The 21,349-nt window shown below is 33.7% G+C and overlaps 2 pseudogenes; both read right to left on the bottom strand.

Moving 5' to 3' along the window:
- Positions 1-3,233: 3,233 nt before the first annotated feature.
- Positions 3,234-3,890, bottom strand: LOC135821444 (GATA zinc finger domain-containing protein 15-like; annotated as a pseudogene).
- A 1,052-nt stretch (positions 3,891-4,942) lies between these two features.
- Positions 4,943-5,823, bottom strand: LOC135821443 (adenylate cyclase, terminal-differentiation specific-like; annotated as a pseudogene).
- Between the last annotated feature and the right edge of the window lie 15,526 nt (positions 5,824-21,349).

Raw genomic sequence — 21,349 nt, forward strand, 5'->3', positions numbered from 1 at the left:
GTTTTTGCTGTTGTTGTTGTTGTTGCTGTTGTTGTAATTGTTGTTGTTGTTGTTGTTGTTGTTGTTGTTGTTGTTTTTGAATTTTGAATTTTAAAGTCTATATTCTCACGGTGGTGTTGCTGTTGTTGTTGTTTTGGTTGTTGTTGTTGTTGTAGTTGTTGATGTTTTTGCTGTTGTTGCTGTTGTTGTTGCTGTTGTTGTTATTGTTGTTGTTGTTGTTGTTGTTGTTGTTGTTGTTGTTGTTGTTGTTGTTGTTGTTGTTGTTGTTGTTGTTGTTGTTGTTGTTTTTGAATTTTGAAGTCTATATTCTCACGGTGGTGTTGCTGTTGTTGTTGTTTTGGTTGTTGTTGTTGTTGTAGTTGTTGATGTTTTTGCTGTTGTTGTTGTTGTTGTTGTTGCTGTTGTTGTTATTGTTGTTGTTGTTGTTGTTGTTGTTGTTGTTTTTGAATTTTGAAGTCTATATTCTCACGGTGGTGTTGCTGTTGTTGTTGTTTTGGTTGTTGTAGTTGTTGATGTTTTTGCTGTTGTTGTTGTTGTTGTTGTTGTTGCTGTTGTTGTTATTGTTGTTGTTGTTGTTGTTGTTGTTGTTGTTGTTGTTGTTGTTTTTGAATTTTGAAGTCTATATTTTCACGGTGGTGTTGCTGTTGTTGTTTTTTTGGTTGTTGTTGTAGTTGTTGATGTTTTTGCTGTTGTTTTTGTTGTTGTTGTTGCTGTTGTAGTAATTGTTGTTGTTGTTGTTGTTGTTGTTGTTGTTGTTGTTGTTGTTGTTGTTGTTGTTGTTGTTGTTGTTGTTGTTGTTGTTTTTGAATTTTGAAGTCTATATTCTCACGGTGGTGTTGCTGTTGTTGTTGTTTTGGTTGTTGTTGTTGTAGTTGTTGATGTTTTTGCTGTTGTTGTAGTTGTTGATGTTTTTGCTGTTGTTGTTGTTGTTGCTGTTGTTGTTGTTATTGTTGTTGTTGTTGTTGTTGTTGTTGTTGTTGTTGTTGTTGTTGTTGTTGTTGTTGTTGTTGTTGTTGTTGTTGTTGTTGTTGTTGTTGTTGTTGTTGTTGTTGTTGTTTTTGAATTTTGAAGTCTATATTCTCACGGTGGTGTTGCTGTTGTTGTTGTTGTGGTTAGTGTTGTTGTTGTTGTAGTTGTTGTTGTTGTTGTAGTTGTTGATGTTTTTGCTGTTGTTGTTGTTGTTGTTGTTTTTGCTGTTGTTGTTATTGTTCTTGTTGTTGTTGTTGTTGGTGTTGTTGTTGTTTTTCAATTTTGAAGTCTATATTCTCACCGTGGTGTTGCTGTTGTTGTTGTTTTGGTTGTTGTTGTTGTTGTAGTTGTTGATGTTTTTGCTGTTGTTGTTGTTGTTGCTGTTGTTGTTATTGTTGTTGTTGTTGTTGTTGTTGTTGTTGTTGTTGTTGTTGTTGTTGTTGTTGTTGTTGTTGTTGTTGTTGTTTTTGAATTTTGAAGTCTATATTCTCACGGTGGTGTTGCTGTTGTTGTTGTTTTGGTAGTTGTTGTTGTTGTAGTTGTTGATGTTTTTGCTGTTGTTGTTGTTGTTGTTGCTGTTGTTGTTATTGTTGTTGTTGTTGTTGTTGTTGTTGTTGTTGTTGTTGTTGTTTTTGAATTTTGAAGTTTATATTCTCACGGTGGTGTTGCTAATGTTGTTGTTTTGGTTGTTGTTGTTGTTGTAGTTGTTGATGTTTTTGCTGTTGTTGTTGTTGTTGCTGTTGTTGTTATTGTTGTTTTTGTTGTTGTTGTTGTTGTTGTTTTTGAATTTTGAAGTCTATTTTCTCACGGTGGTGTTGCTGTTGTTGTTGTTTTGGTTGTTGTTGTTGTTGCAGTTGTTGATGTTTTTGCTGTTGTTGTTGTTGTTGTTGCTGCTGTTGTTATTGTTGTTGTTGTTGTTGTTGTTGTTGTTGTTGTTTTTGAATTTTGAAGTCTATATTCTCACGGTGGTGTCGCTGTTGTTGTTGTTTTGGTTGTTGTTGTTGTTGTAGTTGTTGATGTTTTTGCTGTTGTTGTTGTTGTTGCTGTTGTTGTAATTGTTGTTGTTGTTGTTGTTGTTGTTGTTGTTGTTGTTGTTGTTGTTGTTGTTTTTGAATTTTGAATTTTAAAGTCTATATTCTCACGGTGGTGTTGCTGTTGTTGTTGTTTTGGTTGTTGTTGTTGTTGTAGTTGTTGATGTTTTTGCTGTTGTTGCTGTTGTTGTTGCTGTTGTTGTTATTGTTGTTGTTGTTGTTGTTGTTGTTGTTGTTGTTGTTGTTGTTGTTGTTGTTGTTGTTGTTGTTGTTGTTGTTTTTGAATTTTGAAGTCTATATTCTCACGGTGGTGTTGCTGTTGTTGTTGTTTTGGTTGTTGTTGTTGTTGTAGTTGTTGATGTTTTTGCTGTTGTTGTTGTTGTTGTTGTTGCTGTTGTTGTTATTGTTGTTGTTGTTGTTGTTGTTGTTGTTGTTGTTTTTGAATTTTGAAGTCTATATTCTCACGGTGGTGTTGCTGTTGTTGTTGTTTTGGTTGTTGTAGTTGTTGATGTTTTTGCTGTTGTTGTTGTTGTTGTTGTTGCTGTTGTTGTTATTGTTGTTGTTGTTGTTGTTGTTGTTGTTGTTGTTGTTGTTGTTTTTGAATTTTGAAGTCTATATTTTCACGGTGGTGTTGCTGTTGTTGTTTTTTTGGTTGTTGTTGTAGTTGTTGATGTTTTTGCTGTTGTTTTTGTTGTTGTTGTTGCTGTTGTAGTAATTGTTGTTGTTGTTGTTGTTGTTGTTGTTGTTGTTGTTGTTGTTGTTGTTGTTGTTGTTGTTGTTGTTGTTGTTGTTGTTTTTGAATTTTGAAGTCTATATTCTCACGGTGGTGTTGCTGTTGTTGTTGTTTTGGTTGTTGTTGTTGTTGTAGTTGTTGATGTTTTTGCTGTTGTTGTTGTTGTTGCTGTTGTTGTTATTATTGTTGTTGTTGTTGTTGTTGTTGTTGTTGTTGTTGTTGTTGTTGTTGTTTTTGAATTTTGAAGTCTATATTCTCACGGTGGTGTTGCTGTTGTTGTTGTTTTGGTTGTTGTTGTTGTTGAAGTTGTTGATGTTTTTGCTGTTGTTGTTGTTGTTGTTGCTGTTGTTGTTGTTGTTGTTGTTGTTGTTGTTGTTGTTGTTGTTGTTGTTGTTGTTGTTGTTGTTGTTGTTGTTGTTGTTGTTGTTGTTTTTGAATTTTGAAGTCTATATTCTCACGGTGGTGTTGCTGTTGTTTTTGTTTTGGTTGTTGTTGTTGTTGTAGTTGTTGATGTTTTTGCTGTTGTTGTTGTTGTTGTTGTTGTTGTTGCTGTTGTTGTTATTGTTGTTGTTGTTGTTGTTGTTGTTGTTGTTGTTGTTGTTGTTGTTGTTGTTGTTGTTGTTGTTGTTGTTGTTGTTGTTGTTGTTGTTGTTGTTGTTGTTGTTGTTGTTGTTGTTGTTGTTGTTGTTGTTGTTGTTGTTGTTGTTGTTGTTGTTGTTGTTGTTGTTGTTGTTGTTGTTGTTGTTGTTGTTTTTGAATTTTGAAGTCTATATTCTCACGGTGGTGTTGCTGTTGTTGTTGTTTTGGTTGTTGTTGTTGTTGTAGTTGTTGATGTTTTTGCTGTTGTTGTTGTTGTTGTTGTTGTTGTTGCTGTTGGTGTAATTGTTGTTGTTGTTGTTGTTGTTGTTGTTGTTGTTGTTGTTGTTGTTGTTGTTGTTGTTGTTGTTGTTGTTGTTGTTTTTGAATTTTGAAGTCTATATTCTCACGGTGGTGTTGCTGTTGTTGTTGTTTTGGTTGTTGTTGTTGTTGTAGTTGTTGATGTTTTTGCTGTTGTTGTTGTTGTTGTTGTTGTTGCTGTTGGTGTAATTGTTGTTGTTGTTGTTGTTGTTGTTGTTGTTGTTGTTGTTGTTGTTGTTGTTGTTGTTGTTGTTGTTGTTGTTGTTGTTGTTGTTGTTGTTGTTTTTGAATTTTGAAGTCTATATTCTCACGGTGGTGTTGCTGTTGTTGTTGTTTTGGTAGTTGTTGTTGTTGTAGTTGTTGATGTTTTTGCTGTTGTTGTTGTTGTTGTTGCTGTTGTTGTTATTGTTGTTGTTGTTGTTGTTGTTGTAGTTGTTGTTGTTTTTGAATTTTGAAGTTTATATTCTCACGGTGGTGTTGCTAATGTTGTTGTTTTGGTTGTTGTTGTTGTTGTAGTTGTTGATGTTTTTGCTGTTGTTGTTGTTGTTGCTGTTGTTGTTATTGTTGTTTTTGTTGTTGTTGTTGTTGTTGTTTTTGAATTTTGAAGTCTATTTTCTCACGGTGGTGTTGCTGTTGTTGTTGTTTTGGTTGTTGTTGTTGTTGTTGCAGTTGTTGATGTTTTTGCTGTTGTTGTTGTTGTTGTTGCTGCTGTTGTTATTGTTGTTGTTGTTGTTGTTGTTGTTGTTGTTTTTGAATTTTGAAGTCTATATTCTCACGGTGGTGTTGCTGTTGTTGTTGTTTTGGTTGTTGTTGTTGTTGTAGTTGTTGATGTTTTTGCTGTTGTTGTTGTTGTTGCTGTTGTTGTAATTGTTGTTGTTGTTGTTGTTGTTGTTGTTGTTGTTGTTGTTGTTGTTTTTGAATTTTGAATTTTAAAGTCTATATTCTCACGATGGTGTTGCTGTTGTTGTTGTTTTGGTTGTTGTTGTTGTTGTAGTTGTTGATGTTTTTGCTGTTGTTGCTGTTGTTGTTGCTGTTGTTGTTATTGTTGTTGTTGTTGTTGTTGTTGTTGTTGTTGTTGTTGTTGTTGTTGTTGTTGTTGTTGTTGTTGTTTTTGAATTTTGAAGTCTATATTCTCACGGTGGTGTTGCTGTTGTTGTTGTTTTGGTTGTTGTTGTTGTTGTAGTTGTTGATGTTTTTGCTGTTGTTGTTGTTGTTGTTGTTGTTGCTGTTGTTGTTATTGTTGTTGTTGTTGTTGTTGTTGTTGTTTTTGAATTTTGAAGTCTATATTCTCACGGTGGTGTTGCTGTTGTTGTTGTTTTGGTTGTTGTAGTTGTTGATGTTTTTGCTGTTGTTGTTGTTGTTGTTGTTGCTGTTGTTGTTATTGTTGTTGTTGTTGTTGTTGTTGTTGTTGTTGTTGTTTTTGAATTTTGAAGTCTATATTTTCACGGTGGTGTTGCTGTTGTTGTTTTTTTGGTTGTTGTTGTAGTTGTTGATGTTTTTGCTGTTGTTTTTGTTGTTGTTGTTGCTGTTGTAGTAATTGTTGTTGTTGTTGTTGTTGTTGTTGTTGTTGTTGTTGTTGTTGTTGTTGTTGTTGTTGTTGTTTTTGAATTTTGAAGTCTATATTCTCACGGTGGTGTTGCTGTTGTTGTTGTTTTGGTTGTTGTTGTTGTTGTAGTTGTTGATGTTTTTGCTGTTGTTGTTGTTGTTGTAGTTGTTGATGTTTTTGCTGTTGTTGTTGTTGTTGTTGCTGTTGTTGTTATTATTGTTGTTGTTGTTGTTGTTGTTGTTGTTGTTGTTGTTGTTGTTGTTGTTGTTGTTTTTGAATTTTGAAGTCTATATTCTCACGGTGGTGTTGCTGTTGTTGTTGTTTTGGTTGTTGTTGTTGTTGAAGTTGTTGATGTTTTTGCAGTTGTTGTTGTTGTTGTTGCTGTTGTTGTTGTTGTTGTTGTTGTTGTTGTTGTTGTTGTTGTTGTTGTTGTTGTTGTTGTTGTTGTTGTTGTTGTTGTTTTTGAATTTTGAAGTCTATATTCTCACGGTGGTGTTGCTGTTGTTTTTGTTTTGGTTGTTGTTGTTGTTGTAGTTGTTGATGTTTTTGCTGTTGTTGTTGTTGTTGTTGTTGCTGTTGTTGTTATTGTTGTTGTTGTTGTTGTTGTTGTTGTTGTTGTTGTTGTTGTTGTTGTTGTTGTTGTTGTTGTTGTTGTTGTTGTTGTTGTTGTTGTTGTTGTTGTTGTTGTTGTTGTTGTTTTTGAATTTTGAAGTCTATATTCTCACGGTGGTGTTGCTGTTGTTGTTGTTTTGGTTGTTGTTGTTGTTGTAGTTGTTGATGTTTTTGCTGTTGTTAGTGTTGTTGTTGTTGCTGTTGTTGTTATTGTTGTTGTTGTTGTTGTTGTTGTTGTTGTTGTTGTTGTTTTTGAATTTTGAAGTCTATATTCTCACGGTGGTGTTGCTGTTGTTGTTGTTTTGGTTGTTGTTGTTGTTGTAGTTGTTGTTGTTATTGTTGTTGTTGTTGTTGTTGTTTTTGCTGTTGTTGTTGTTGTTGCTGTTGTTGTTATTGTTGTTGTTGTTGTTGTTGTTGTTGTTTTTGAATTTTGAAGTCTATAATCTCCCGGTGGTGTTGCTGTTGTTGTTGTTTTGGTTGTTGTTGTTGTTGTAGTTGTTGATGTTTTTGCTGTTGTTGTTGTTGTTGTTGTTGTTGTTGTTGTTGCTGTTGTTGTTATTGTTGTTGTTGTTGTTGTTGTTGTTGTTGTTGTTGTTGTTGTTGTTGTTGTTGTTGTTGTTGTTGTTTTTGAATTTTGAAGTCTATATTCTCACGGTGGTGTTGCTGTTGTTGTTGTTTTGGTTGTTGTTGTTGTTGTAGTTGTTGATGTTTTTGCTGTTGTTGTTGTTGTTGTTGCTGCTGTTGTTATTGCTTTTATTGTTGTTGTTGTTGTTGTTGTTGTTTTTGAATTTTGAAGTCTATATTCTCACGGTGGTGTTGCTGTTGTTGTTGTTTTGGTTGTTGTTGTTGTTGTAGTTCTTGATGTTTTTGCTGTCGTTGTTGTTGTTGTTGCTGTTGTTGTTATTGTTGTTTTTGTTGTTGTTGTTGTTGTTGTTTTTGAATTTTGAAGTCTATATTCTCACCGAGGTGTAGCTGTTGTTGTTGTTTTGGTTGTTGTTGTCGTTGTAGTTGTTGATGTTTTTGCTGTTGTTGTTGTTGTTGTTGCTGTTGTTGTTATTGTTGTTGTTGTTGTTGTTGTTGTTGTTGTTTTTGAATTTTGAAGTCTATATTCTCACGGTGTTGTTGCTGTTGTTGTTATTTTGGTTGTTGTTGTTGTTGTAGTTGTTGATGTTTTTGCTGTTGTTGTTGTTGTTGTTGCTGTTGTTGTTATTGTTGTTGTTGTTGTTGTTGTTTTTGAATTTTGAAGTCTATATTCTCACGGTGGTGTTGCTGTTATTGTTGTTTTGGTTGTTGTTGTTGTTGTTGTAGTTGTTGATGTTTTTGCTGTTGTTGTTGTTGTTGCTGTTGTTGTTATTGTTGTTGTTATTGTTGTTGTTGTTTTTGAATTTTGAAGTCTATATTCTCACGGTGGTGTTGCTGTTGTTGTTGTTTTGGTTGTGGTTGTTGTTGTAGTTGTTGATGTTTTTGCTGTTGTTGTTGTTGTTGTCGTTGTTGCTGATTTTGTTATTGTTGTTGTTGTTGTTGTTGTTGTTGTTGTTGTTGTTTTTGAATTTTGAAGTCTATATTCTCACGGTGGTGTTGCTGTTGTTGTTGTTTTGGTTGTTGTTGTTGTTGTAGTTGTTGATGTTTTTGCTGTTGTTGTTGTTGTTGTTGTTGTTGTTGTTGTTGTTGCTGTTGTTGTTATTGTTGTTGTTGTTGTTGTTGTTGTTGTTGTTGTTGTTGTTGTTGTTGTTGTTGTTGTTTTTGAATTTTGAAGTCTATATTCTCACGGTGGTGTTGCTGTTGTTGTTGTTTTGGTTGTTGTTGTTGTTGTAGTTGTTGATGTTTTTGCTGTTGTTGTTGTTGTTGTTGTTGTTGTTGTTGTTGCTGTTGTTGTTATTGTTGTTGTTGTTGTTGTAGTTGTTGTTGTTGTTGTTGTTGTTGTTGTTGTTGTTGTTGTTGTTGTTGTTTTTGAATTTTGAAGTCTATAGTTGTTATTGTTGTTGTTGTTGTTGTTGTTGTTGTTGTTGTTGTTGTTGTTGTTGTTGTTGTTGTTGTTGTTGTTGTTGTTGTTGTTGTTGTTGTTGTTGTTGTTGTTGTTGTTGTTGTTGTTGTTGTTGTTGTTGTTGTTGTTGTTGTTGTTGTTGTTTTTGAATTTTGAAGTCTATATTCTCACGGTGGTGTTGCTGTTGTTGTTGTTTTGGTTGTTGTTGTTGTTGTAGTTGTTGATGTTTTTGCTGTTGTTGTTGTTGTTGTTGTTGTTGCTGTTGGTGTAATTGTTGTTGTTGTTGTTGTTGTTGTTGTTGTTGTTGTTGTTGTTGTTGTTGTTGTTGTTGTTTTTGAATTTTGAAGTCTATATTCTCACGGTGGTGTTGCTGTTGTTGTTGTTTTGGTAGTTGTTGTTGTTGTAGTTGTTGATGTTTTTGCTGTTGTTGTTGTTGTTGTTGCTGCTGTTGTTATTGCTTTTATTGTTGTTGTTGTTGTTGTTGTTGTTTTTGAATTTTGAAGTCTATATTCTCACGGTGGTGTTGCTGTTGTTGTTGTTTTGGTTGTTGTTGTTGTTGTAGTTCTTGATGTTTTTGCTGTCGTTGTTGTTGTTGTTGCTGTTGTTGTTATTGTTGTTTTTGTTGTTGTTGTTGTTGTTGTTTTTGAATTTTGAAGTCTATATTCTCACCGAGGTGTAGCTGTTGTTGTTGTTTTGGTTGTTGTTGTCGTTGTAGTTGTTGATGTTTTTGCTGTTGTTGTTGTTGTTGTTGCTGTTGTTGTTATTGTTGTTGTTGTTGTTGTTGTTGTTTTTGAATTTTGAAGTCTATATTCTCACGGTGTTGTTGCTGTTGTTGTTATTTTGGTTGTTGTTGTTGTTGTAGTTGTTGATGTTTTTGCTGTTGTTGTTGTTGTTGTTGTTGTTGCTGTTGTTGTTATTGTTGTTGTTGTTGTTGTTGTTTTTGAATTTTGAAGTCTATATTCTCACGGTGGTGTTGCTGTTATTGTTGTTTTGGTTGTTGTTGTTGTTGTTGTAGTTGTTGATGTTTTTGCTGTTGTTGTTGTTGTTGCTGTTGTTGTTATTGTTGTTGTTATTGTTGTTGTTGTTTTTGAATTTTGAAGTCTATATTCTCACGGTGGTGTTGCTGTTGTTGTTGTTTTGGTTGTGGTTGTTGTTGTAGTTGTTGATGTTTTTGCTGTTGTTGTTGTTGTCGTTGTTGCTGATTTTGTTATTGTTGTTGTTGTTGTTGTTGTTGTTGTTGTTGTTTTTGAATTTTGAAGTCTATATTCTCACGGTGGTGTTGCTGTTGTTGTTGTTTTGGTTGTTGTTGTTGTTGTAGTTGTTGATGTTTTTGCTGTTGTTGTTGTTGTTGTTGTTGTTGTTGTTGTTGTTGTTGCTGTTGTTGTTATTGTTGTTGTTGTTGTTGTTGTTGTTGTTGTTGTTGTTGTTGTTGTTGTTGTTGTTGTTGTTGTTGTTGTTGTTGTTTTTGAATTTTGAAGTCTATATTCTCACGGTGGTGTTGCTGTTGTTGTTGTTTTGGTTGTTGTTGTTGTTGTAGTTGTTGATGTTTTTGCTGTTGTTGTTGTTGTTGTTGTTGTTGTTGCTGTTGTTGTTATTGTTGTTGTTGTTGTTGTAGTTGTTGTTGTTGTTGTTGTTGTTGTTGTTGTTGTTGTTGTTGTTGTTGTAGTTGTTTTTGAATTTTGAAGTCTATAGTTGTTATTGTTGTTGTTGTTGTTGTTGTTGTTGTTGTTGTTGTTGTTGTTGTTGTTGTTGTTGTTGTTGTTGTTGTTGTTGTTGTTGTTGTTGTTGTTGTTGTTGTTGTTGTTGTTGTTGTTGTTGTTGTTGTTGTTGTTGTTGTTGTTGTTGTTGTTGTTGTTGTTGTTGTTTTTGAATTTTGAAGTCTATATTCTCACGGTGGTGTTGCTGTTGTTGTTGTTTTGGTTGTTGTTGTTGTTGTAGTTGTTGATGTTTTTGCTGTTGTTGTTGTTGTTGTTGTTGTTGCTGTTGGTGTAATTGTTGTTGTTGTTGTTGTTGTTGTTGTTGTTGTTGTTGTTGTTGTTGTTGTTGTTGTTGTTGTTGTTGTTGTTGTTGTTGTTGTTTTTGAATTTTGAAGTCTATATTCTCACGGTGGTGTTGCTGTTGTTGTTGTTTTGGTAGTTGTTGTTGTTGTAGTTGTTGATGTTTTTGCTGTTGTTGTTGTTGTTGTTGCTGTTGTTGTTATTGTTGTTGTTGTTGTTGTTGTTGTAGTTGTTGTTGTTTTTGAATTTTGAAGTTTATATTCTCACGGTGGTGTTGCTAATGTTGTTGTTTTGGTTGTTGTTGTTGTTGTAGTTGTTGATGTTTTTGCTGTTGTTGTTGTTGTTGTTGCTGTTGTTGTTATTGTTGTTTTTGTTGTTGTTGTTGTTGTTGTTTTTGAATTTTGAAGTCTATTTTCTCACGGTGGTGTTGCTGTTGTTGTTGTTTTGGTTGTTGTTGTTGTTGCAGTTGTTGATGTTTTTGCTGTTGTTGTTGTTGTTGTTGCTGCTGTTGTTATTGTTGTTGTTGTTGTTGTTGTTGTTGTTGTTGTTTTTGAATTTTGAAGTCTATATTCTCACGGTGGTGTTGCTGTTGTTGTTGTTTTGGTTGTTGTTGTTGTTGTAGTTGTTGATGTTTTTGCTGTTGTTGTTGTTGTTGCTGTTGTTGTAATTGTTGTTGTTGTTGTTGTTGTTGTTGTTGTTGTTGTTGTTGTTTTTGAATTTTGAATTTTAAAGTCTATATTCTCACGGTGGTGTTGCTGTTGTTGTTGTTTTGGTTGTTGTTGTTGTTGTAGTTGTTGATGTTTTTGCTGTTGTTGCTGTTGTTGTTGCTGTTGTTGTTATTGTTGTTGTTGTTGTTGTTGTTGTTGTTGTTGTTGTTGTTGTTGTTGTTGTTGTTGTTGTTGTTGTTGTTGTTGTTTTTGAATTTTGAAGTCTATATTCTCACGGTGGTGTTGCTGTTGTTGTTGTTTTGGTTGTTGTTGTTGTTGTAGTTGTTGATGTTTTTGCTGTTGTTGTTGTTGTTGTTGTTGCTGTTGTTGTTATTGTTGTTGTTGTTGTTGTTGTTGTTGTTTTTGAATTTTGAAGTCTATATTCTCACGGTGGTGTTGCTGTTGTTGTTGTTTTGGTTGTTGTAGTTGTTGATGTTTTTGCTGTTGTTGTTGTTGTTGTTGCTGTTGTTGTTATTGTTGTTGTTGTTGTTGTTGTTGTTGTTGTTGTTTTTGAATTTTGAAGTCTATATTTTCACGGTGGTGTTGCTGTTGTTGTTTTTTTGGTTGTTGTTGTAGTTGTTGATGTTTTTGCTGTTGTTTTTGTTGTTGTTGTTGCTGTTGTTGTAATTGTTGTTGTTGTTGTTGTTGTTGTTGTTGTTGTTGTTGTTGTTGTTGTTGTTTTTGAATTTTGAAGTCTATATTCTCACGGTGGTGTTGCTGTTGTTGTTGTTTTGGTTGTTGTTGTTGTTGTAGTTGTTGATGTTTTTGCTGTTGTTGTTGTTGTTGTTGCTGTTGTTGTTATTATTGTTGTTGTTGTTGTTGTTGTTGTTGTTGTTGTTGTTGTTGTTGTTGTTGTTGTTGTTGTTTTTGAATTTTGAAGTCTATATTCTCCCTATGGTGTTGCTGTTGTTGTTGTTTTGGTTGTTGTTGTTGTTGAAGTTGTTGATGTTTTTGCTGTTGTTGTTGTTGTTGTTGCTGTTGTTGTTGTTGTTGTTGTTGTTGTTGTTGTTGTTGTTGTTGTTGTTGTTGTTGTTGTTGTTGTTGTTGTTTTTGAATTTTGAAGTCTATATTCTCACGGTGGTGTTGCTGTTGTTTTTGTTTTGGTTGTTGTTGTTGTTGTAGTTGTTGATGTTTTTGCTGTTGTTGTTGTTGTTGTTGTTGTTGTTGTTGTTGTTGTTGTTGTTGTTGTTGTTGTTGTTGTTGTTGTTTTTTGAATTTTGAAGTCTATATTCTCACGGTGGTGTTGCTGTTGTTGTTGTTTTGGTTGTTGTTGTTGTTGTAGTTGTTGATGTTTTTGCTGTTGTTGTTGTTGTTGTTGTTGCTGTTGTTGTTATTGTTGTTGTTGTTGTTGTTGTTGTTGTTGTTGTTGTTGTTGTTGTTTTTGAATTTTGAAGTCTATATTCTCACGGTGGTGTTGCTGTTGTTGTTGTTTTGGTTGTTGTTGTTGTTGTAGTTGTTGTTGTTATTATTGTTGTTGTTGTTGTTGTTGTTTTTGCTGTTGTTGTTGTTGTTGCTGTTGTTGTTATTGTTGTTGTTGTTGTTGTTGTTGTTGTTTTTGAATTTTGAAGTCTATAATCTCCCGGTGGTGTTGCTGTTGTTGTTGTTTTGGTTGTTGTTGTTGTTGTAGTTGTTGATGTTTTTGCTGTTGTTGTTGTTGTTGTTGTTGTTGTTGTTGCTGTTGTTGTTATTGTTGTTGTTGTTGTTGTTGTTGTTGTTGTTGTTGTTGTTGTTGTTGTTGTTGTTGTTGTTGTTGTTTTTGAATTTTGAAGTCTATATTCTCACGGTGGTGTTGCTGTTGTTGTTGTTTTGGTTGTTGTTGTTGTTGTAGTTGTTGATGTTTTTGCTGTTGTTGTTGTTATTGTTGCTGCTGTTGTTATTGTTTTTATTGTTGTTGTTGTTGTTGTTGTTGTTGTTTTTGAATTTTGAAGTCTATATTCTCACGGTGGTGTTGCTGTTGTTGTTGTTTTGGTTGTTGTTGTTGTTGTAGTTCTTGATGTTTTTGCTGTTGTTGTTGTTGTTGTTGCTGTTGTTGTTATTGTTGTTTTTGTTGTTGTTGTTGTTGTTGTTTTTGAATTTTGAAGTCTATATTCTCACCGAGGTGTAGCTGTTGTTGTTGTTTTGGTTGTTGTTGTCGTTGTAGTTGTTGATGTTTTTGCTGTTGTTGTTGTTGTTGTTGCTGTTGTTGTTATTGTTGTTGTTGTTGTTGTTGTTGTTTTTGAATTTTGAAGTCTATATTCTCACGGTGTTGTTGCTGTTGTTGTTATTTTGGTTGTTGTTGTTGTTGTAGTTGTTGATGTTTTTGCTGTTGTTGTTGTTGTTGTTGTTGCTGTTGTTGTTATTGTTGTTGTTGTTGTTGTTGTTGTTTTTGAATTTTGAAGTCTATATTCTCACGGTGGTGTTGCTGTTATTGTTGTTTTGGTTGTTGTTGTTGTTGTTGTAGTTGTTGATGTTTTTGCTGTTGTTGTTGTTGTTGCTGTTGTTGTTATTGTTGTTGTGTTTGTTGTTGTTGTTTTTGAATTTTGAAGTCTATATTCTCACGGTGGTGTTGCTGTTGTTGTTGTTTTGGTTGTGGTTGTTGTTGTAGTTGTTGATGTTTTTGCTGTTGTTGTTGTTGTCGTTGTTGCTGATTTTGTTATTGTTGTTGTTGTTGTTGTTGTTGTTGTTGTTGTTGTTGTTTTTGAATTTTGAAGTCTATATTCTCACGGTGGTGTTGCTGTTGTTGTTGTTTTGGTTGTTGTTGTTGTTGTAGTTGTTGATGTTTTTGCTGTTGTTGTTGTTGTTGTTGTTGTTGTTGTTGTTGTTGTTGCTGTTGTTGTTATTGTTGTTGTTGTTGTTGTTGTTGTTGTTGTTGTTGTTGTTGTTGTTGTTGTTTTTGAATTTTGAAGTCTATATTCTCACCGTGGTGTTGCTGTTGTTGTTGTTTTGGTTGTTGTTGTTGTTGTAGTTGTTGATGTTTTTGCTGTTGTTGTTGTTGTTGTTGTTGTTGCTGTTGTTGTTATTGTTGTTGTTGTTGTTGTTGTTGTTGTTGTTGTTGTTGTTGTTGTTGTTGTTGTTGTTGTTGTTGTTGTTGTTGTTGTTTTTGAATTTTGAATTTTGAAGTCTATATTCTCACGGTGGTGTTGCTGTTGTTGTTGTTTTGGTTGTTGTTGTTGTTGTTGTAGTTGTTGATGTTTTTGCTGTTGTTGTTGTTGTTGTTGTTGCTGTTGTTGTTATTGTTGTTGTTGTTGTTGTTGTTTTTATTGTTGTTGTTGTAGTTTTTGAATTTTGAAGTCTATATTCTCACGGTGGTGTTGCTGTTGTTGTTGTTTTGGTTGTTGTTGTTGTTGTAGTTGTTGATGTTTTTGCTGTTGTTGTTGTTGTTGCTGTTGTTGTTATTGTTGTTTTTGTTGTTGTTGTTGTTGTTGTTTTTGAATTTTGAAGTCTATTTTCTCACGGTGGTGTTGCTGTCGTTGTTGTTTTGGTTGTTGTTGTTGTTGCAGTTGTTGATGTTTTTGCTGTTGTTGTTGTTGTTGTTGTTGCTGTTGTTGTTATTGTTGTTGTTGTTGTTGTTGTTGTTGTTTTTGAATTTTGAAGTCTATATTCTCACGGTGGTGTTGCTGTTGTTGTTGTTTTGGTTGTTGTTGTTGTTGTAGTTGTTGATGTTTTTGCTGTTGTTGTTGTTGTTGTTGTTGTTGTTGCTGTTGGTGTAATTGTTGTTGTTGTTGTTGTTGTTGTTGTTGTTGTTGTTGTTGTTGTTGTTGTTGTTGTTGTTGTTGTTGTTGTTGTTGTTGTTGTTGTTGTTTTTGAATTTTGAAGTCTATATTCTCACGGTGGTGTTGCTGTTGTTGTTGTTTTGGTTGTTGTTGTTGTTGTAGTTGTTGATGTTTTTGCTGTTGTTGTTGTTGTTGTTGCTGTTGTTGTTATTGTTGTTGTTGTTGTTGTTGTTGTTGTTGTTGTTGTTGTTGTTGTTGTTTTTGAATTTTAAAGTCTATATTCTCACGGTGGTGTTGCTGTTGTTGTTGTTTTGGTTGTTGTTGTTGTTGTTGTAGTTGTTGATGTTTTTGCTGTTGTTGTTGTTGTTGTTGCTGTTGTTGTTATTGTTGTTGTTGTTGTTGTTGTTGTTGTTGTTGTTGTTGTTGTTGTTGTTGTTGTTGTTGTTGTTGTTGTTGTTGTTTTTGAATTTTGAAGTCTATATTCTCACGGTGGTGTTGCTGTTGTTGTTGTTTTGGTTGTTGTTGTTGTTGTAGTTGTTGATGTTTTTGCTGTTGTTGTTGTTGTTGTTGCTGTTGTTGTTATTGTTGTTGTTGTTGTTGTTGTTGTTGTTGTTGTTGTTGTTGTTGTTGTTGTTTTTGAATTTTGAAGTCTATATTCTCACGGTGGTGTTGCTGTTGTTGTTGTTTTGGTTGTTGTTGTTGTTGTAGTTGTTGATGTTTTTGCTGTTGTTGTTGTTGTTGTTGTTGCTGTTGTTGTTATTGTTGTTGTTGTTGTTGTTGTTGTTGTTGTTGTTGTTGTTGTTGTTGTTGTTGTTGTTGTTGTTGTTGTTGTTGTTGTTGTTGTTGTTGTTTTTGAATTTTGAAGTCTATATTCTCACGGTGGTGTTGCTGCTGTTGTTGTTTTGGTTGTTGTTGTTGTTGTAGTTGTTGATGTTATTGCTGTTGTTGTTGTTGTTGTTGCTGTTGTTGTTATTGTTGTTGTTGTTGTTGTTGTTGTTGTTGTTGTTGTTGTTGTTGTTGTTGTTGTTTTTGAATTTTGAAGTCTATATTCTCACGGTGGTGTTGCTGTTGTTGTCGTTTTGGTTGTTGTAGTTGTTGATGTTTTTGCTGTTGTTGTTGTTGTTGTTGTTGCTGTTGTTATTATTGTTGTTGTTGTTGTTGTTGTTGTTGTTGTTTTTGAATTTTGAAGTCTATAATCTCCCGGTGGAGTTGCTGTTGTTGTTGTTTTGGTTGTTGTTGTTGTTGTAGTTGTTGATGTTTTTGCTGTTGTTGTTGTTGTTGTTGTTGTTGTTGTTGTTGTTGCTGTTGTTGTTATTGTTGTTGTTGTTGTTGTTGTTGTTGTTGTTTTTGAATTTTGAAGTCTATATTCTCACGGTGGTGTTGCTCATGTTGTTGTTTTGGTTGTTGTTGTTGTTGTAGTTGTTGATGTTTTTGCTGTTGTTGTTGTTGTTGTTGTTGTTGTTGCTGCTGTTGTTATTGTTGTTGTTGTTGTTGTTGTTGTTGTTGTTGTTGTTGTTGTTGTTGTTGTTGTTGTTGTTGTTGTTGTTGTTTTTGAATTTTGAAGTCTATATTCTCACGGTGGTGTTGCTGTTGTTGTTGTTTTGGTTGTTGTTGTTGTTGTAGTTGTTGATGTTTTTGCTGTTGTTGTTGTTGTTGCTGTTGTTGTTATTGTTGTTTTTGTTGTTGTTGTTGTTGTTTTTGTTGTTGTTGTTGTTGTTGTTTTTGAACTTTTAAGTCTATTTTCTCACGGTGGTGTTGCTGTTGTTGTTGTTTTGGTTGTTGTTGTTGTTGCAGTTGTTGAAGTTTTTGCTGTTGTTGTTGTTGTTGTTGCTGTTGTTGTTATTGTTGTTGTTGTTGTTGTTGTTGTTGTTGTTGTTGTTTTTGAATTTTGAAGTCTATATTCTCACGGTGGTGTTGCTGTTGTTGTTGTTTTGGTTGTTGTTGTTGTTGTAGTTGTTGATGTTTTTGCTGTTGTTGTTGTTGTTGTTGTTGTTGTTGTTGTTGCTGTTGTTGTAATTGTTGTTGTTGTTGTTGTTGTTGTTGTTGTTGTTGTTGTTGTTGTTTTTTGAATTTTGAATTTTAAAGTCTATATTCTCACGGTGGTGTTGCTGTTGTTGTTGTTTTGGTTGTTGTTGTTGTTTTAGTTGTTGATGTTTTTGCTGTTGTTGTTGTTGTTGTTGTTGCTGTTGTTGTTATTGTTGTTGTTGTTGTTGTTGTTGTTGTTGTTGTTGTTGTTGTTGTTGTTGTTGTTGTTGTTGTTGTTGTTGTTATTTTTGAATTTTGAAGTCTATATTCTCACGGTGGTGTTGCTGTTGTTGTTGTTTTGGTTGTTGTTGTTGTTGTAGTTGTTGATGTTTTTGCTGTTGTTGTTGTTGTTGTTGTTGCTGTTGTTGTTATTGTTGTTGTTGTTGTTGTTGTTGTTGTTGTTGTTTTCGAATTTTGAAGTCTATATTCTCACGGTGGTGTTGCTGTTGTTGTTGTTTTGGTTGTTGTTGTTGTTGTAGTTGTTGATGTTTTTGCTGTTGTTGTTGTTGTTGTTGCTGTTGTTGTTATTGTTGTTGTTGTTGTTGTTGTTGTTGTTATTGTTGTTGTTGTTGTTGTTGTTGTTTTTGAATTTTGAAGTCTATATTCTCACGGCGGTGTTGCTGTTGTTGTTGTTTTGGTTGTTGTTGTTGTTGTAGTTGTTGATGTTTTTGCTGTTGTTGTTGTTGTTGTTGTTGCTGTTGTTGTTATTGTTGTTGTTGTTGTTGTTGTTGTTGTTGTTGTTGTTGTTGTTGTTGTTGTTGTTTTTGAATTTTGAAGTCTTTATTCTCACGGTGGTGTTGCTGTTGTTGTTGTTTTGGTTGTTGTAGTTGGTGATGTTTTTGCTGTTGTTGTTGTTGTTGTTGCTGTTGTTATTATTGTTGTTGTTGTTGTTGTTGTTATTGTTGTTGTTGTTGTTGTTGTTGTTTTTGAATTTTGAAGTCTATATTCTCACGGCGGTGTTGCTGTTGTTGTTGTTTTGGTTGTTGTTGTTGTTGTAGTTGTTGATGTTTTTGCTGTTGTTGTTGTTGTTGTTGTTGCTGTTGTTGTTATTGTTGTTGTTGTTGTTGTTGTTGTTGTTGTTGTTGTTGTTGTTTTTGAATTTTGAAGTCTATATTCTCACGGTGGTGTTGCTGTTGTTGTTGTTTTGGTTGTTGTTGTTGTTGAAGTTGTTGATGTTTTTGCTGTTGTTGTTGTTGTTGTTGCTGTTGTTGTTGTTGTTGTTGTTGTTGTTGTTGTTGTTGTTGTTGTTGTTGTTGTTGTTGTTGTTGTTGTTGTTGTTGTTGTTTTTGAATTTTGAAGTCTATATTCTCACGGTGGTGTTGCTGTTGTTTTTGTTTTGGTTGTTGTTGTTGTTGTAGTTGTTGATGTTTTTGCTGTTGTTGTTGTTGTTGTTGTTGTTGTTGTTGTTGTTGTTGTTGTTGTTGTTGTTGTTGTTGTTTTTGAATTTTGAAGTCTATATTCTCACGGTGGTGTTGCTGTTGTTGTTGTTTTGGTTGTTGTTGTTGTTGTAGTTGTTGATGTTTTTGCTGTTGTTGTTGTTGTTGTTGTTGTTGCTGTTGTTGTTATTGTTGTTGTTGTTGTTGTTGTTGTTGTTGTTGTTGTTGTTTTTGAATTTTGAAGTCTATATTCTCACGGTGGTGTTGCTGTTGTTGTTGTTTTGGTTGTTGTTGTTGTTGTAGTTGTTGTTGTTATTGTTGTTGTTGTTGTTGTTGTTTTTGCTGTTGTTGTTGTTGTTGCTGTTGTTGTTATTGTTGTTGTTGTTGTTGTTGTTGTTGTTTTTGAATTTTGAAGTCTATAATCTCCCGGTGGTGTTGCTGTTGTGGTTGTTTTGGTTGTTGTTGTTGTTGTAGTTGTTGATGTTTTTGCTGTTGTTGTTGTTGTTGTTGTTGTTGTTGTTGCTGTTGTTGTTATTGTTGTTGTTGTTGTTGTTGTTGTTGTTGTTGTTGTTGTTGTTGTTGTTGTTGTTGTTGTTGTTGTTGTTGTTGTTTTTGAATTTTGAAGTCTATATTCTCACGGTGGTGTTGCTGTTGTTGTTGTTTTGGTTGTTGTTGTTGTTGTAGTTGTTGATGTTTTTGCTGTTGTTGTTGTTGTTGTTGCTGCTGTTGTTATTGTTTTTATTGTTGTTGTTGTTGTTGTTGTTGTTGTTTTTGAATTTTGAAGTCTATATTCTCACGGTGGTGTTGCTGTTGTTGTTGTTTTGGTTGTTGTTGTTGTTGTAGTTCTTGATGTTTTTGCTGTTGTTGTTGTTGTTGTTGCTGTTGTTGTTATTGTTGTTTTTGTTGTTGTTGTTGTTGTTGTTTTTGAATTTTGAAGTCTATATTCTCACCGAGGTGTAGCTGTTGTTGTTGTTTTGGTTGTTGTTGTCGTTGTAGTTGTTGATGTTTTTGCTGTTGTTGTTGTTGTTGTTGCTGTTGTTGTTATTGTTGTTGTTGTTGTTGTTGTTGTTGTTTTTGAATTTTGATGTCTATATTCTCACGGTGTTGTTGCTGTTGTTGTTATTTTGGTTGTTGTTGTTGTTGTAGTTGTTGATGTTTTTGCTGTTGTTGTTGTTGTTGTTGTTGCTGTTGTTGTTATTGTTGTTGTTGTTGTTGTTGTTTTTGAATTTTGAAGTCTATATTCTCACGGTGGTGTTGCTGTTATTGTTGTTTTGGTTGTTGTTGTTGTTGTTGTAGTTGTTGATGTTTTTGCTGTTGTTGTTGTTGTTGCTGTTGTTGTTATTGTTGTTGTGTTTGTTGTTGTTGTTTTTGAATTTTGAAGTCTATATTCTCACGGTGGTGTTGCTGTTGTTGTTGTTTTGGTTGTGGTTGTTGTTGTAGTTGTTGATGTTTTTGCTGTTGTTGTTGTTGTCGTTGTTGCTGATTTTGTTATTGTTGTTGTTGTTGTTGTTGTTGTTGTTGTTGTTGTTGTTTTTGAATTTTGAAGTCTATATTCTCACGGTGGTGTTGCTGTTGTTGTTGTTTTGGTTGTTGTTGTTGTTGTAGTTGTTGATGTTTTTGCTGTTGTTGTTGTTGTTGTTGTTGTTGTTGTTGTTGTTGTTGCTGTTGTTGTTATTGTTGTTGTTGTTGTTGTTGTTGTTGTTGTTGTTGTTGTTGTTGTTTTTGAATTTTGAAGTCTATATTCTCACCGTGGTGTTGCTGTTGTTGTTGTTTTGGTTGTTGTTGTTGTTGTAGTTGTTGATGTTTTTGCTGTTGTTGTTGTTGTTGTTGTTGTTGTTGCTGTTGTTGTTATTGTTGTTGTTGTTGTTGTTGTTGTTGTTGTTGTTGTTGTTGTTGTTGTTGTTGTTGTTGTTGTTGTTGTTGTTGTTGTTTTTGAATTTTGAATTTTGAAGTCTATATTCTCACGGTGGTGTTGCTGTTGTTGTTGTTTTGGTTGTTGTTGTTGTTGTAGTTGTTGATGTTTTTGCTGTTGTTGTTGTTGTTGTTGTTGTTGTTGCTGTTGTTGTTATTGTTGTTGTTGTTGTTGTTGTTTTTATTGTTGTTGTTGTAGTTTTTGAATTTTGAAGTCTATATTCTCACGGTGGTGTTGCTGTTGTTGTTGTTTTGGTTGTTGTTGTTGTTGTAGTTGTTGATGTTTTTGCTGTTGTTGTTGTTGTTGCTGTTGTTGTTATTGTTGTTTTTGTTGTTGTTGTTGTTGTTGTTTTTGAATTTTGAAGTCTATTTTCTCACGGTGGTGTTGCTGTCGTTGTTGTTTTGGTTGTTGTTGTTGTTGCAGTTGTTGATGTTTTTGCTGTTGTTGTTGTTGTTGTTGTTGCTGTTGTTGTTATTGTTGTTGTTGTTGTTGTTGTTTTTGAATTTTGAAGTCTATATTCTCACGGTGGTGTTGCTGTTGTTGTTGTTTTGGTTGTTGTTGTTGTTGTAGTTGTTGATGTTTTTGCTGTTGTTGTTGTTGTTGTTGTTGTTGTTGCTGTTGGTGTAATTGTTGTTGTTGTTGTTGTTGTTGTTGTTGTTGTTGTTGTTGTTGTTGTTGTTGTTGTTGTTGTTGTTGTTGTTGTTGTTGTTGTTGTTGTTGTTGTTGTTGTTGTTGTTGTTGTTGTTTTTGAATTTTGAAGTCTATATTCTCACGGTGGTGTTGCTGTTGTTGTTGTTTTGGTTGTTGTTGTTGTTGTAGTTGTTGATGTTTTTGCTGTTGTTGTTGTTGTTGTTGCTGTTGTTGTTATTGTTGTTGTTGTTGTTGTTGTTGTTGTTGTTGTTGTTGTTGTTGTTGTTGTTGTTGTTTTTGAATTTTAAAGTCTATATTCTCACGGTGGTGTTGCTGTTGTTGTTGTTTTGGTTGTTGTTGTTGTTGTTGTAGTTGTTGATGTTTTTGCTGTTGTTGTTGTTGTTGTTGCTGTTGTTGTTATTGTTGTTGTTGTTGTTGTTGTTGTTGTTGTTGTTGTTGTTGTTGTTGTTGTTGTTGTTGTTGTTGTTGTTGTTGTTTTTGAATTTTGAAGTCTATATTCTCACGGTGGTGTTGCTGTTGTTGTTGTTTTGGTTGTTGTTGTTGTTGTAGTTGTTGATGTTTTTGCTGTTGTTGTTGTTGTTGTTGCTGTTGTTGTTATTGTTGTTGTTGTTGTTGTTGTTGTTGTTGTTGTTGTTGTTGTTGTTGTTGTTGTTGTTTTTGAATTTTGAAGTCTATATTCTCACGGTGGTGTTGCTGTTGTTGTTGTTTTGGTTGTTGTTGTTGTTGTAGTTGTTGATGTTTTTGCTGTTGTTGTTGTTGTTGTTGTTGCTGTTGTTGTTATTGTTGTTGTTGTTGTTGTTGTTGTTGTTGTTGTTGTTGTTGTTGTTGTTGTTGTTGTTGTTGTTGTTGTTGTTGTTGTTGTTGTTGTTGTTGTTGTTTTTGAATTTTGAAGTCTATATTCTCACGGTGGTGTTGCTGCTGTTGTTGTTTTGGTTGTTGTTGTTGTTGTAGTTGTTGATGTTATTGCTGTTGTTGTTGTTGTTGTTGCTGTTGTTGTTATTGTTGTTGTTGTTGTTGTTGTTGTTGTTGTTGTTGTTGTTGTTGTTGTTGTTGTTGTTGTTTTTGAATTTTGAAGTCTATATTCTCACGGTGGTGTTGCTGTTGTTGTCGTTTTGGTTGTTGTAGTTGTTGATGTTTTTGCTGTTGTTGTTGTTGTTGTTGTTGCTGTTGTTATTATTGTTGTTGTTGTTGTTGTTGTTGTTGTTTTTGAATTTTGA

The sequence above is a fragment of the Sycon ciliatum genome, chromosome 7, assembly GCF_964019385.1.
Source record: "Sycon ciliatum chromosome 7, ocSycCili1.1, whole genome shotgun sequence".
NCBI classification, from domain to species: Eukaryota; Metazoa; Porifera; class Calcarea; order Leucosolenida; family Sycettidae; genus Sycon; species Sycon ciliatum.